At 39.7% G+C, this 14,206-nt stretch overlaps 1 protein-coding gene across 4 annotated transcripts in view; it reads right to left on the minus strand.

The window, feature by feature from the left end:
* Positions 1–14,206, minus strand: part of GAN (gigaxonin) — a 96,741-nt gene that overhangs the window by 82,151 nt on the left and 384 nt on the right. The window contains exon 1 of one of the 4 annotated variants that reach the window (XM_064273745.1): positions 3,242–13,857. The exons of the other annotated variants lie outside the window; for them this stretch is intronic. The gene's annotated coding sequence lies outside the window, so the exon portion shown is untranslated. Of the gene's footprint in view, positions 1–3,241; positions 13,858–14,206 lie in introns of those variants that run through there. 4 annotated transcript variants of the gene reach the window in all.

The following is a 14,206-nucleotide window of genomic DNA, read 5'->3' on the forward strand; positions in this document are numbered from 1 at the left end:
GTCTTTTTGTGGTTGAGTTTTAACAGAGTCATACAGATTTTAGAGATCAGGCGCTGGACAGAGATGTCATAGCTGAAAATTCTTTCCCAATCTGTAGGTGGTCTTTTTACTCTTTTGGTGAAGTCTTTAGATGAGCATAGGTGTTTGATTTTTAGGAGCTCCCAGTTATCTGGTTTCTCTTCATCATTTTTGGTAATGTTTTGTATTCTGTTTATGCCTTGTATTAGGGCTCCTAATGTTGTCCCTATGTTTTCTTCCGTGATCTTTATCGTTTTAGTCTTTATGTTTAGGTCTTTGATCCACTTGGAGTTAGTTTTTGTGCATGGTGTGAGGCATGGGTCCTGTTTCATTTTTTTGCAAATGGATATCCAGTTATGCCAGCACCATTTGTTAAAAAGACTATCCTTTCCCCAATTAACTGACACTGGGCCTTTGTCAAATATCAGCTGCTCATATATGGATGGATTTATATCTGGGTTCTCAATTCTGTTCCATTGGTCTACGTGCCTGTTGTTGTACCAGTACCAGGCTGTTTTGACTACTGTGGCTGTATAGTACGTTCTAAAATCAGGTAGAGTGAGGCCTCCCACTTTGTTCTTCTTTTTCAGTAATGCTTTACTTATCCGGGGCTTCTTTCCCTTCCATATGAACTTGGTGATTTGTCTCTCCATCACATTAAAAAAAGCCATTGGAATTCGGATCGGAAGTGCATTGTATGTGTAGATGCCTTTTGGTAGAATAGACGTTTTTACTATGTTAAGTCTTCCTATCCATAAGCAAGGTATGTTTTTCCACTTAAGTAGGTCCTTTTTAGTTTCTTGCACTAGTACTTTGTAGTTTTCCTTGTATAGGTCTTTTACATCTTTGGTAAGATTTATTCCTAAGTATTTTATCTTCTTGGGGACTACTGTGAATGGTATTGATTTGGTGATTTCCTCTTCAATGTTCTTTTTGTTGATGTAGAGGAATCCAAGTGATTTTTGTATGTTTATCTTATAACCTGAGACTCTGCCAAACTCTTCTATTAGTTTCAGTAGTTTTCTGGAGGATTCCTCAGGGTTTTCTGTGTATAAGATCATGTCATCTGCAAAGAGAGATAATTTTACTACCTCCTTGCCAATCCGGATGCCCTTTATTTCTTTGTCTAGCCCAGTTGCTCTGGCTAGGACCTCCAGCACAATGTTGAATAAGAGCGGTGATAAAGGGCATCATTGTCTGGTTCCCGTTCTCAAGGGAAATGCTTTCAGGCTCTCTCCATTTAGAGTGATGTTGGCTGTTGGCTTTGTATAGACGCCCTTTATTATGTTGAGGAATTTTCCTTCAATTCCTATTTTGCTGAGAGTTTTTATCATGAATGGGTATTGGACTTTGTCTAATGCCTTTTCTGCATCAATCGATAAGATCATGTGGTTTTTGTCTTTTGTTTTATTTATATGGTGGATTACATTAATGGTTTTTCTAATATTACATCAACCTTGCATACCTGGTATAAATCCCACTTGGCTGTGGTGGATTATTTTTTTGATATGTTGTTGAATTCTATTGGCTAGAATTTTGTTGAGGATTTTTGCATCTATGTTCATGAGGTATATAGGTCTGTAATTTTCTTTTTTTGTGGTGTCTTTACCTGGTTTTGGTATCAGGGATATGGTGGCTTCATAGAATGAGTTAGGTAGTATTCCGTCATTTTCTATGCTTTGAAATACCTTTAGTAGTAGTGGTGTTAACTCTTCTCTGAAAGTTTGGTAGAACTTGCAGTACCCTTCTTAAAGCCTATCATGGCTTCCCATCACCCAAAAAATAAAACCTAAATTCTCTATCACAAACTAAACGATGTTGTAAGATCTTTTTTGGTCCCTCTGCCCAGCCAGCCCCTAATACACGTTCAAAGAGATGTTAGAGCAAAATGTTTCATCTCATTTGGAAACACTATAAATGTTAACCTGAACTCAGGGACTACAAGACCTGCCCAACCCTCTAACCTTATTTTATGCCACCCTCTACATTATTCGTTATCTCCGCTCCTGCTGGTGCTCTTCGGTTTCCTAAATATGCCAAATTGGTTGTTGCTCTTGTTCTCTATGCCCCCTCCCCACATTGAGCTCTTCTCATATATAATCCTCCTGGTCCTTCAGATCTGGGTTTCAATGGTCCCTCTTCAGAGTGGTGTACCCTTCTCCCAATCTATGGCAGCAACCACACCTATCCTCCCCGTTTACTTCCTTTTTAGGTCTTAATGCTTCCCTGTAATTAGACTTTTCCCTTATTGTCTGCCACCCTAACTAGATTCCATGGGAGCTGGAACCCTGTCTGTCTAGTCTAGCCCTACACTGCGGTGCTGTGCATAAACACTCAAGAAAAATTTAGTGACTGAATGAGCAAATCAAAGAACCTTGGCCAAGAACCTATGCTCTCTGCTTAAAGAAAACTGTTATAGTAAATGCGATTAATTGGGGTTGCTCATATAGTGGTGAACAACTGATTGAGTTAATACACTTTTAGAGGAGACCTTCAGAAGTATCTACTCCAATAAATATAGAACATCAATTCTTTCTCCGTTCTTATAATTCTAACACATAACACTAGAATATACAGTATTGAAAACTTAAGCGAACATTAAAAAATAATTTAAAACTCTTATTTATATTTCCTTCATCAACCCCAGAGAGGTAGAAAACCAAGTGACTAATTTAGGTTTCCAAGTATTCAGTCTTAGCTTTGAAACTGTGGGAGACCAATGACCACATGCTCAAACGGAAGGCAATAATTTTAAACAATGTTAATTCAGGAACTGCAATTTATTATTGGTAAACACAATCCCACAAGTACATGGGCTAAGGTAGTGAGTGATGATATTTCCAAAGAATGTAACGACAGCTGTGTGACAGTGCTGTCTATTTTCATAATCCCCATTCCTATCAGTAGGAAAGAAGACTGTAAAAAAGGAAGCACAGAAATACTTTGTTCCTGCTCCCACAGCAGTAGCTGATAAAAGTTACAACTATTTTACTCCCCCACAGCCAACAACAGGGATTAAAGTTTTTAGGCAGGGGACACAGTTGGTACCTTTGCCCACACAGAGTACAAATTGTTAAGGAGGCTAGGCAGAAAAACAAACAAACAAATCATACATACAAAAAGGGAAGTCTCTAATTTGCTACAATAAGACTAATATTCCCACACTAGCTTTAGTGTTGGAAGAGAAGTCGGAAGTCTGTGAGAAAGGGTCCCTTTTACTAACCAAATGGAAGACTATACAAGAAGACAACGGATCCTGCTGGCCTGCAATTCCATCCATGGAGTAGAAGGTGGGCTATGGCAAGGAGAAGAGAATGGAAAACACAATTATCAGTGACCTTCTTTCTAAGGATTCTCATTGGTCTTCAAAATCCCATTTTACTCAAACTTCTGGTTACTTCTTGTGAATGCAATCTACGTGTTAGAAGAGACTCACGCTGACCTCACAGTATCCTCCAAGTTAGGGACTGAAAGACTTAATTTACATGACAAAAACATGAAAATATTTTGAGCTCGATAATACTAACGAATATACAGTTATTCACAGACATAGGCGACTGGTTACTGGTAAGTGCTAATATGACTTTAAAATTATTTCTATTGAGCCTACCATATTAACATAAAAACCACAAGCATCACATGGTCTTTAAAATTGTTTCTAAAAAGATAAATACTTTGTAGTTGATAGAATCCAGACACCACAAAACACCTATGTGCAAAAAATATACATTTAAGCTCTATACCTATTAACACATTAATTCTAAAAAAAAAAAAAAGAATATTTCATTGGTATTGGTATATATATTCCGTTATTTAACAGTCTATTTATTTAAACCTAGTCCCTCCCATCTTCCACTTATAATATACATTTACTCTCTCAAAGTTTCATTGTTTGGAGACTAACTTTGTTTTTTCCCCAAGATTTTACTTCCTGTAAACATCCCATTGTTCTAATTTCTTAGAACAAAAGAAAAAAGCAAATTCCTTCAGCAAAATAGTAAATGACAAAGGGCTACACATGAATATTTCATACTATTACTATAATAATCTTGCGGCAAGTGAGGGCATTCCCCCATTTATTCTGACAGAGGAACAGAGCAGCAAACGTGAGACCGTCATCCAAACAGTCTAAGTCAGCCTTTGGCAGTAAGAACTTAGGGAGTTGATGGAACTCTCCCACCTCCTGAGCCACAGAGGTCAAGAACTCTTAATGATGATCAAGGGGTATTTGGATGGCACACAAACTTTAGCCTTCATAGGCTTACAGCTGCCTTTTTACGAGTCTTTGATTCCGTTCCTTCTTTGGACTCAGTGTCTTAGGAGGCAGAGAACTCACAAGAAGCCCTCAAATTCTACGTTGCAACCATAGCTGCCATTTGTCATACCCAACACCCCTACATCCCCATTCTTAGCCTAGAATTCTAACTTACAAGTTATTCTTTAAAATATTACATCCTTAGTATACAAAATGACATCCTTGTACCCTTCAGAGTGATGATGCAGCTCCCCAAAGACTTACTGCCTGGGATTCATAAGCCACATGACTCCTTATTTGTCCTAATTATGTTTTCTTTATGGATTTTAAGCCCTGCTTTGACATCATGAGAAGAATTGATTAACTCTTTAAACAACGGAAAGATGGCTTTGTATTCTGAATGCTTAGCCTATATTATCTAAACTTAAATCCAAAGGAGCCAGCATTTCTATGTGAAAAAACACCTTACTTCAATCTCTATATTATATAATAAAGATTACTTTAAGAACACTGAAGAGAACTTAAGGGGGGAAAACACAAATTATAACAAGTAGGTGTCAAAGGAGTAAAAGGATAAAAACTTAAGTAGACAAATGATAGTCATTTGAGCTAGGTTTTACTTCTTAATAATACCTATACTCAAAGTAACAATCTTTAGGAGAGTTCTATAATAAATGTAAATACCCAACACTTCCTTTTATGTTAGGTTCACTAATCTAACAAGAATTTTATTGATTTCTTTCATCTTTTGAAACTTTCCAAAAACCTCTTCAGAATTAGAGCACTGCGGCAATCACTGTCTTGTATAAATAAACATCTTTAAGCTGAAATGAGAACTCTTAACTAGAGCTCAAATTTAGAAGTGCTTTGTTGCCTTAGAAGCCCAGGCAAAATACTTCTTTGATCTTCTGAAACTGAACATACTTTAGCATCACTTTTGAAAAACTTACGTAAGAACAAGGTTTAATCAAATACTTAAAAAAAATCATTTTAAACCATCTGACTATAAGATCTTCAGGACAGATTTCATCTCTAAGCAGTCGTTAGGGACGCCTTGTAGTAGATGGATAAGAACAAACAAGGCTTAGATCTATTAAAAAAGATATTCAGACCCCACTTATTTCCCATTGCCATCAGAGTATGACAGACAACTATGGTCAAGTTGATGACAAGAGTGCTCAAGGACTCAGTAAGAGACTCAGAACCCAGGAGTGTATGACTGAACCGCTGAACACTAAGAAACCAAACAGGCTACAATCACCATTCAAAATCCTCTGACAAACATTCAGGAGCTGCTCTATCATAGATAACTACATACTCATAGCACATGTGAATGATAGAAAAGCAAAACACTATTAACTGAGAATTACTCTGAGGATCTCTTTGTTCTAGGGAAGCACTTTACAGAACAAAGTTTTCATCATTACCAGGGAACTCAGTGGATGCCGCTGTCTCAGGTGCATATTCTCAGCACTGGAAGCAAAGAGCGTGATATATAAGGCTGTTCAGGTATTCACAAAAATTAATCAAGAAAAGTAGACAATATCCCTGACGGAGCAGGAAAAAAATGTGGTGCAGAACTCAAATTCTGGAAAAAAGACCAGACTTAATGGTGTGACTGACACTGGAGGGACCCCAGAGGACATGGCTCCCAGACTCTCTGTCAGCCGAAAACTGAAAGCATTCCCAAAGCCAACTCTTCAGACAAAGATGAGACTGCACTATAAGACATAAAATGATACTTTTGAAGTGTGTGCTTCTTAGCTCAAGTAGATACATGAGACTAAAAATGGGCAGCTCCTGTCTGGAGGTGAGATGAGAAGGCAGAAAGGGACAGGAGCTGGATGAATGGACACAGGAAACAAAGCATGGAAAGAAAGAGTGTACTGTCACATTACAGGGACAGCAGCTAGGGTCACATAACAATGTGAGTATAAACTTTTGTATGAGAAACTAACTTGAACTGTAAACTTTCACTTAAAGCACAATAAAAAGGAAAAGTAGACTATACTAATGGACCACAGTGTTCACACGACATTAAACTCCAGGACAAATTTCTGGTATTCCAGGAAAGGATAATAACAATTTCTATGTTCCTATGAAACTTGGACTTCCTACAGAGATCATATTAGTCTTTTTTTTTTTTTTGCTGTATGATTTAATAAACAATTTGCAAATTGGGGGAACAGTCCCTTATACAAGAGGAGATTGTTTCCAGAGAATGAAGAATTTACAGAGACTTAAATAACTTTTGCTTAAAGAATATGGGTTTCCATGGTGATGAAATACCTAATGGCCTCTGAGTTAATATTAAAAAGGTAACTTCTGAAAGATTTGGCCTTCCACCCACCTATAGTACTGACAACTCCAGAAATTCAAATGAAAGAAGCCCAATTCTTTATAATTTAATCACAGGTTAATGGTTTTGTTATGGCCTGCTCTTAGAACAGGGCAGAAAAGTCAGTTACCAACTCTGGGTGAGAGAGAAAAACAAAAGACCCTGGCAGATTAATTCTGGGTCAGGAAATTTTAAGCTCACCAAACCCAAAAAACCACTGCCATCGAGTCAATTCCTACTCTTAGCGATCCTATAGAACACAGTAGACCTGCCCCATTGGGTTTCCAAGGAGCACCTGGTGGATTTGAACTGCCAACCTTTTGGTTAGCCGCTGTAGCTCTTAACCACTATGCCACCAGTTTCTTGAAATAAAAGTAAAATATTTATTTTTAATACAAAGTTGATTCCTACTCCCTTTTGATTGTGGTTCAATTAGAATCTATGATCACTAAGCATTGGCCAGGCACCAATCTAGGTTTTTTTCGGTCTCACAGATTCCGCTTTATGGGGTACTCTTTTTGTGAAATAAATGTTATTTCTGCTGGCTCCTTAGCTTCTTCTCTTCAATGTTCCTCCAGTCAGATGGAGACTGTTTGCTGTACCTCACGTGGCTGTTCGCAAGCTTTTAAGACCTCAGATGCCATGCAGGTTAGCTTGATAATGAAACCAAGGATGAAAATGAGGAGAACGTACAAGCCAACGGTTTGAAGGCTTGTCTGACCCACGAGCCCAAATTTCCTAACCACAAAAATAAATCCCAGGAAGATGCAAGCGGAGTGTCAGCATCTCCAGCATGAGCTACTGCTTGGGTGTCACTGAAACACACACAATAATTTTCTCTTATCAAAGCACAAATTCCTCCTTGGGAAGCAAGTAAATGATCAAGAGCTAATTTCTTTCGTAGTGTCATCATCTTTATCTGTGTTATTTCAGTAGAGAGGATATAGCACCACCTAGATTATTAACCAAAAAAACAAAACAAAACAACAAACCTGTTGCCATCTAGTCGACCCTATAGGACAGAGCAGAACTGCTCCATACGGTTTCCAAGGAGGGCCTGGTGGATTTGAACTGCCGATCTTTTGGTTAGCAGCCATAGCTCTTAACCACTACACCGCCAGGGTTTCCGCAGAGCTATTTAATTGTAGAGCCACCTTTTCCAGCACCATGAGCAATCTTAAAAAAATTCTTCCCACTGAGGCTGAACCAAGTCCAGAAACTGTGGAGACCAATGTTGCTGTAGAACAGTCAACACTCCTTTAGTGAATGGATCTTCATCTGATTGTTATTCAGTTAGTAGTTTGATGGCCTGTTTTTAGTCACTATAGATCTTAATCTTTTTCACATTTCTAATTCTCCCTGATAAGAGTTTTGAATAAAATTAAATACGAGGCAGTGCACAAGCCAAGTAACAAGTTCCAATCCAATCTGATGGCAGGACTTTGTATGTTCAGCAACAGCACCTGAAATACACCTACTCCTCACTTATCGACTATCCATCTCATCATTCGACATTTGGTACTTACAACAATCGTAAGATATCTGCTATGTGACTGTTCTGCGCATTAACAGTGCACACCTGGCAGTAACGGCCGCCAAGGTGTGCGGCGAGAGTAATGCTGGCTGTGACGGTATATTAATTAGTCTTCTTAAGCAGTTTCATCAGCATCATCTATGAGTCAATTTTAGATTTAGATGGCAATACAGGCTCATCAATAATTAGATCTTAAAGTATACCCAGATTAACAGCATTAAATAAATGCTTGTTACAACACAAGTCTACCAGGCTAGATTTATGCACCAGAACAGCCAACCAAGGCCTGTACGACACGGAAGAGGGAATGCTTGAACACTGCAGTACCACAAAGCTTCAAACGATGCAATAAAGCTATAAGGACAGAAGCAGATCGTCAACCCTCCACAATATTTACACACAAAGCACAAAACAGTAGAGTCAACTGTAACTTATGGCGACCCTATAGGCCAGAGCACAACTGCCTACAAATTTTCCTAGGCTATAATCTTTACAGATTGGCCAGGCACCGGTGGGTTCGAAGTGCCAAACTTCCTTTTGGTTAGCAGTCAAGCACTTAACCATTGCACCACCAGGGCGAAAAGGGAGCTTTGTTGTTCATGTAGCCCAACCAACCTTACTTAACAGGTGAGGAAACAAAGTCCCAGAAAAGTTGTCCATAATGACCTAGGCTAGACTCTAAGCTCACTGTCTCCACTCCATCCTCATTAGACCAGGTTGCATTCAACAAATAAGAAAAAAATTGCCATTTACATTGCTGTCTGACTCATCAGAAGCGCTGGTGGTGCAGGGGTTAAGAGCTTTGGCTGCTGACCAAGAGCTCAGCAGTTCAAATCCAACAGCTGTTCCTTGGAAACCCTATGGGCCAGTTCTCTGTCCTATAGGGTCACTACAAGTGGGAAATGACTCAAAGGCAACAGTTTTTTTTTTTTTTTCCCCCTAACTTATTGGGATCCAAAAATCTTGAGAACCTTTCTTTCCTTTACTCTCCAGGACTGAAAGCTAAACAAACTAACCTTCTAAGACATCCCTAGAAAAACCTAAATTCTCAAAAGTGAACACAGGTCCGGGAACTTGTACAGAGGCATTATGTTGTCAACGGAGAAACACACAGCAATTCATTTTCAAATCCTTTTCACATACATCACTCCCCAAAACCACAGCTCATGGGAAAAAAGGGTCTGAACTCCACATCAGATCAACAGGATTGTGCCAGAACCAGAACAGCCTCAGACATGAAGGAAATCAGACTTTGCAATATTCAAAAGAAAGAGAAACTTCCCATCAGCCACAGGGAACTTTTCCCAGAAGGTCTTAAGGTTGCTGAGAAAGGAGAGACTGTCATTGTATCTATAAATTTCATTTTACCAGTCTTAAATTTTGTCAGCTACCTTTAGATTTATCCCTCCGCCCCCCACCCCCCTAAAAAAAAATGTAAAAATGTCACCCAGGAATCAGTATGGGGAAAAGCTGGGAGAAGGGCATTCTGGGAAGGTAGCATCCCACTTACTGAGCTGAATGAGATTACAGAGGGCCCCGTCTGCCTTCCGGTAGCATCCATATCCTAAGGGCATGACACATACTCTACATAACCCAGAAATGTCAGACTTTTTTTCAGGTTACCAGTAGGGTTTTGTTGCAGAAGGTTTCTGGCTTTTTCCTTTCATATTTAAAATCTTTCTAATGTGGTATGATTGCCAAGACTATCAGGGCGAAAAACAAATGCTAAACCAAAGATAATGCACAGGAAGAGATTAAACCAGTATATTAGCTTAAATGACTTTTCTGTATTAAGTGAGAAAGTATGCCAAATAAATTGCTTGATAACTCCTACCGTGACAAAGTTGGCTTGGCTCCTTTTGGTCGAGCATACAGGAAGCACTACATAGCACGGCTTCTAAGCCATATGACTTTAGACCATTTGAGACAGTTATTAAAACTAGGCTAACTAAAGAAACAAAGCTCAGATTTTTATAAAACTTCAGAGATTACAAACTTTCGAACACTCAATTCATACATTAATGACATCAGACCTGAGTGCTTAAGCATCAAAAGGGGAAGATAAGAGATATTAACTTCTAGAGCGTACAAATTCATTTTGTTTTAATATAAATCTTAAAAGTTCCTTTCAAACAAAACAGATACATTATAAAGCCCAATATTATTGACATAAAAAATTACTGAACTATTGGAACCTTTATCCATTGCTGGTGGGACTGTAAAATGGTACAGCTGCTGTGGAAAACAGTTTGGCAGTTCCTCAAAAGTTAAACAAAAATATCCTACGACCCAGCAAATCCACTCCTAGGTATATCCTTAAAGACTTGAAAGCAGTAATGCAAATGGATATTTGTGCATCAATGTCCACTGCAGCACTATTCACAACAGTCAAAACGTGGAAACCACCTAACTGTCCATCAACAGACGAATGAATAAACAAAATATGGTACATATGTAAAATGGAATATTACTCAGTCATAAAGAGAAATGAAGCTCTGATACATTCTACAATATGCATGAACCTTGAAAACATTATGCTGAGTGAAATAAGTCAGACACAAAAGGACAAATATTGTATGATACCACTTACATGCAATTTGTAGAACAGGCAAATGTACAGAGACCAAAATTTATTAGTGGTTACCAGTGGGGAGTTACTGCTTAAGGGGCATTGAGTTTCTATGAAGGGTGATGAAGAAATATGGAGGCAGCGTGATGATCGCACAACATGATGAATGTAATTAACATCACTGAATGGAACACGTAAAAAATGTTGAAATGGCAAGTGTTTTGTTATATATATTTTTACCACAATTAAAAAATCACTATTTTAAGTGTTGTTTATCTTACAAGGTTAATTTGACCATAGCTTTATAGCTTTAACTTTGTATTAAAGCATAATACAAATAAAGAAAAAAGTACCTACAAAAAAAAAAGAACCTTACTAAACAGTGTTTCCAAGAAGTTATACGGATCAGTGAAATACTTTGAAGTAGCCTTGAAACCGATCATTTTAAAGGAACCCCAAGAACATTTTACCACTTCAAAAGTGAAATAAAAAAGTCACTGAAAAAAAAAATTAAACATATAATGAGTGATTGTATATTTAAGTTTATCAGTAAAACGTCAACTATATCTGCCCTACCTACTACTCGAGTCCCTGGATGGTACAGTTAACCCGGTGGCTGCTAATCAAGAGGTTGGAGGTTCGAGTCCACCCAGAGACACTTCAGAAGAAAGGCTTAGCAATCTTCTTCCAAAAAGTTAGCCATTGAAAACCCTATGCAACACAATTCTACCCTGACACATACAGGGTGGTCATCATAGGTCAGGGTTGACTCAAAGGCAGCTGATGATAATCTACCACTATACAAAATGGTTGAGAATGAAAATCAAAATGAGACAGTATGTGAAAGTGCTTGATAAGCATTTAAACTATAACATACGATGAGCCAGCAAGTGGCAAGAGTTTACACAAAGAACATTTAAATACAAGTATTTTTTTAATGCTGTAACTTGGTATGCTAAAAGAGTAGAAACTGGGCGTCATTAACATGGAGTCTAATCCTAGTTCAAACACTAAGTACTAGTGACCTCATACCATAATACAAATCACCAATGCTCACTGAGCCTCCATTTGCTTACTCAGAAAGTGACAGGATCGTACTCAACGAGATCTGAAGTTCCTTTCTGCTCTGTTACTATGATAAGTAATATTTCACACTTGTTGTTAGTTGCCACTGAGTCAGCACCTACTCATGGATACCTCCTGTGTAACAGAACAAAATGTTGCCTGGTCTTGTGCCATCTTCATGATCATTATACACTTAAATTACTGCTATTATCAATAAGCAATATTTCATATTACTAAAGAGTCTCGATATAACCCTGCAGTCCCAAATGGATGATTCTCCACCTTTTCCAATTAAACTGATATACTACTATCTTTGTAGGCCTGTTTACAGACCTGTCAGGTATGCAAAGCACTGTTACATATATCTTCAGGTTGGGTCAAAGATTAAACGAGAGGAAGCCACATTTTATCCCTCATTTATCAGACTAGTGAACTCAAGTCTAGATTAAGTCATTTACCAACAACTCATAGCTAATAAGAATAAAAGCTGGATGCAGAAAGCAGGCCTTCAAACTCTCAGTCCAGTGTTCTTTTCAATTAGGTATCATTGAATGTCTAGTATGGAGATGAAAAGGGAGCCCTGGTGGTACAGTGGTTAAGCACTTGGCTGCTTACCCAAAGGTCATGGTTTGAACCCACCAGCTGTTCCACAGGAGAAAGATATAGGAGTCTGCTTCCATAAAGCCTTGGGAACCCTAGGGTAGCTATGAGTTGGAATCGACTCCGTGGTAATGGGTTTGGCTTCTTGGTAAATATGGAGATGTAACAGAAACAATTCTCACTAACATTCAGTTTGTTATGGTAGAAACAAAGGCAGTCATCACAGCCAACACATTAACTAAACCACTAGGCATTCTTCTTTCTGGGTGCCAGGGATACAGCAATGAACAAAAGAAAAATCCCTGGCCTCACAGAGCTTACGCTGTGGTTGGGGAAGTGAATAAGTATAGGGCATATTATAGCATTAAGTGCTAAGGAGAAAAAATGAAACACAGAAAGGGAACAGAGAGCATGTGCCTGGCAATGTGCAATTTTCTTCTTTTAAGCCAAACTAGATGCCATTTAAAGAACTACAACAGTAATGCATCTAAAGTAGTTTTCCTAAGCTTTTCCCCATAAAGGGAACACTCTGGATACAGGGTAGATCTGGTCTGATCATTCCAATTTGATATTGATTGTTCAAACCCCTGAAAGGCCAGGTAGGAGCTGTCTGTCACATTAGCAAAACTCAATCGAAAGGTGGGGGCTTTTTCTCCCCACTTTTAAATCCACAAAGGAAGAGTCCAAATGAGTTTACAGAAGAGAGCCAGGAGAAGTTACAAAACCACTTGAACAGCTTCTGAGTTAGCACAAATGTCACCTAAGGCAAAGCTTAAAATGTAGTTTGTGTGGAGGTGTGCTAGGACAAAGCAGTAAGAAAACAGTACACATCATTTTGCTTTTTCTGACCTGTCAATTCTAGTGACATTCTCTACCATTAGCCTATATTTAACTGGCTTACAGGCCAGTTTCTCCGGCTTTTATTAGCGTTTTTTATTATTATTAAAAGAGCAGCCCAGTTTGCAAGAAAGTTGCTATAAGATACCAGTCTCCTGCAAAATCTGATGCACTTGTATAAGCACTGTCTTAAACCTTAAAAGAATTGTCTTATCAACCTTTAATTAAGCTGGTTAGTTGGGCTGGTAAATCAGGTTAAGCTTTGTTTTCCTCAAGTTTAAAAATGTCCTTTTAGTTGCTAAAATCTCATGATTCTCGGGGTTGGAACTGCATCCTGAGAATGACAGTAAGTCTGTCTTAGTTCAGTACACTTTAATGTGTGTCTACAACGTACAAACCTTCTTTTAAACAGTTTCCACCAGGGAATGAGAGTCACGTTTGACGAAGGTTCAGACTTCCACCTTCGGATCGAATTACCTGAGAACATCCAATAGGGTTTCCCTCTTCCCACACCCCGTGAGGAGGTGTTTGTTTTGACTTAACGAGGAAGGGCGCTTCCCGGCCCGGTTCGCAGCGCCCAGCCCTGCCCCACGTCGATCTGGAGGCGAACCGCCCGCAAACTTCGGCCGGGATCAGCGGGCTGGGCCCGGGCCACGGGGCGGCCCTTCCCGGCGCGGCCCCGCCCTGCTCGCGGGTGCGGGTCCCGGTCCTCCCCAGGACCGCGTCTGAGGGAACTTGAGGGCTCAGAGGCAAGGGCGACCGCGGCGGCGGTGGGAACACTGCGAGGAGACAGTGGGGGGTCGCGATCCGGGTCTGGATCAACTCCGAGGGGGTGCGGGGATCCCGCGGGGGGCACGGGCCCGGCCCGGTGGAGGCCGGACCGACAGGACTGTCCTGAGCGGCGCCGGCAAGGGGAGCCCGGCCCGGGGTGACTGCCGGGAGGGACGGCGGGCTGCACCGCGACAAAGGGACCCCGGGCGGTGGAGGGGT

Source organism: Loxodonta africana, chromosome 21 (genome assembly GCF_030014295.1).
Source record: "Loxodonta africana isolate mLoxAfr1 chromosome 21, mLoxAfr1.hap2, whole genome shotgun sequence".
NCBI classification, from domain to species: Eukaryota; Metazoa; Chordata; class Mammalia; order Proboscidea; family Elephantidae; genus Loxodonta; species Loxodonta africana.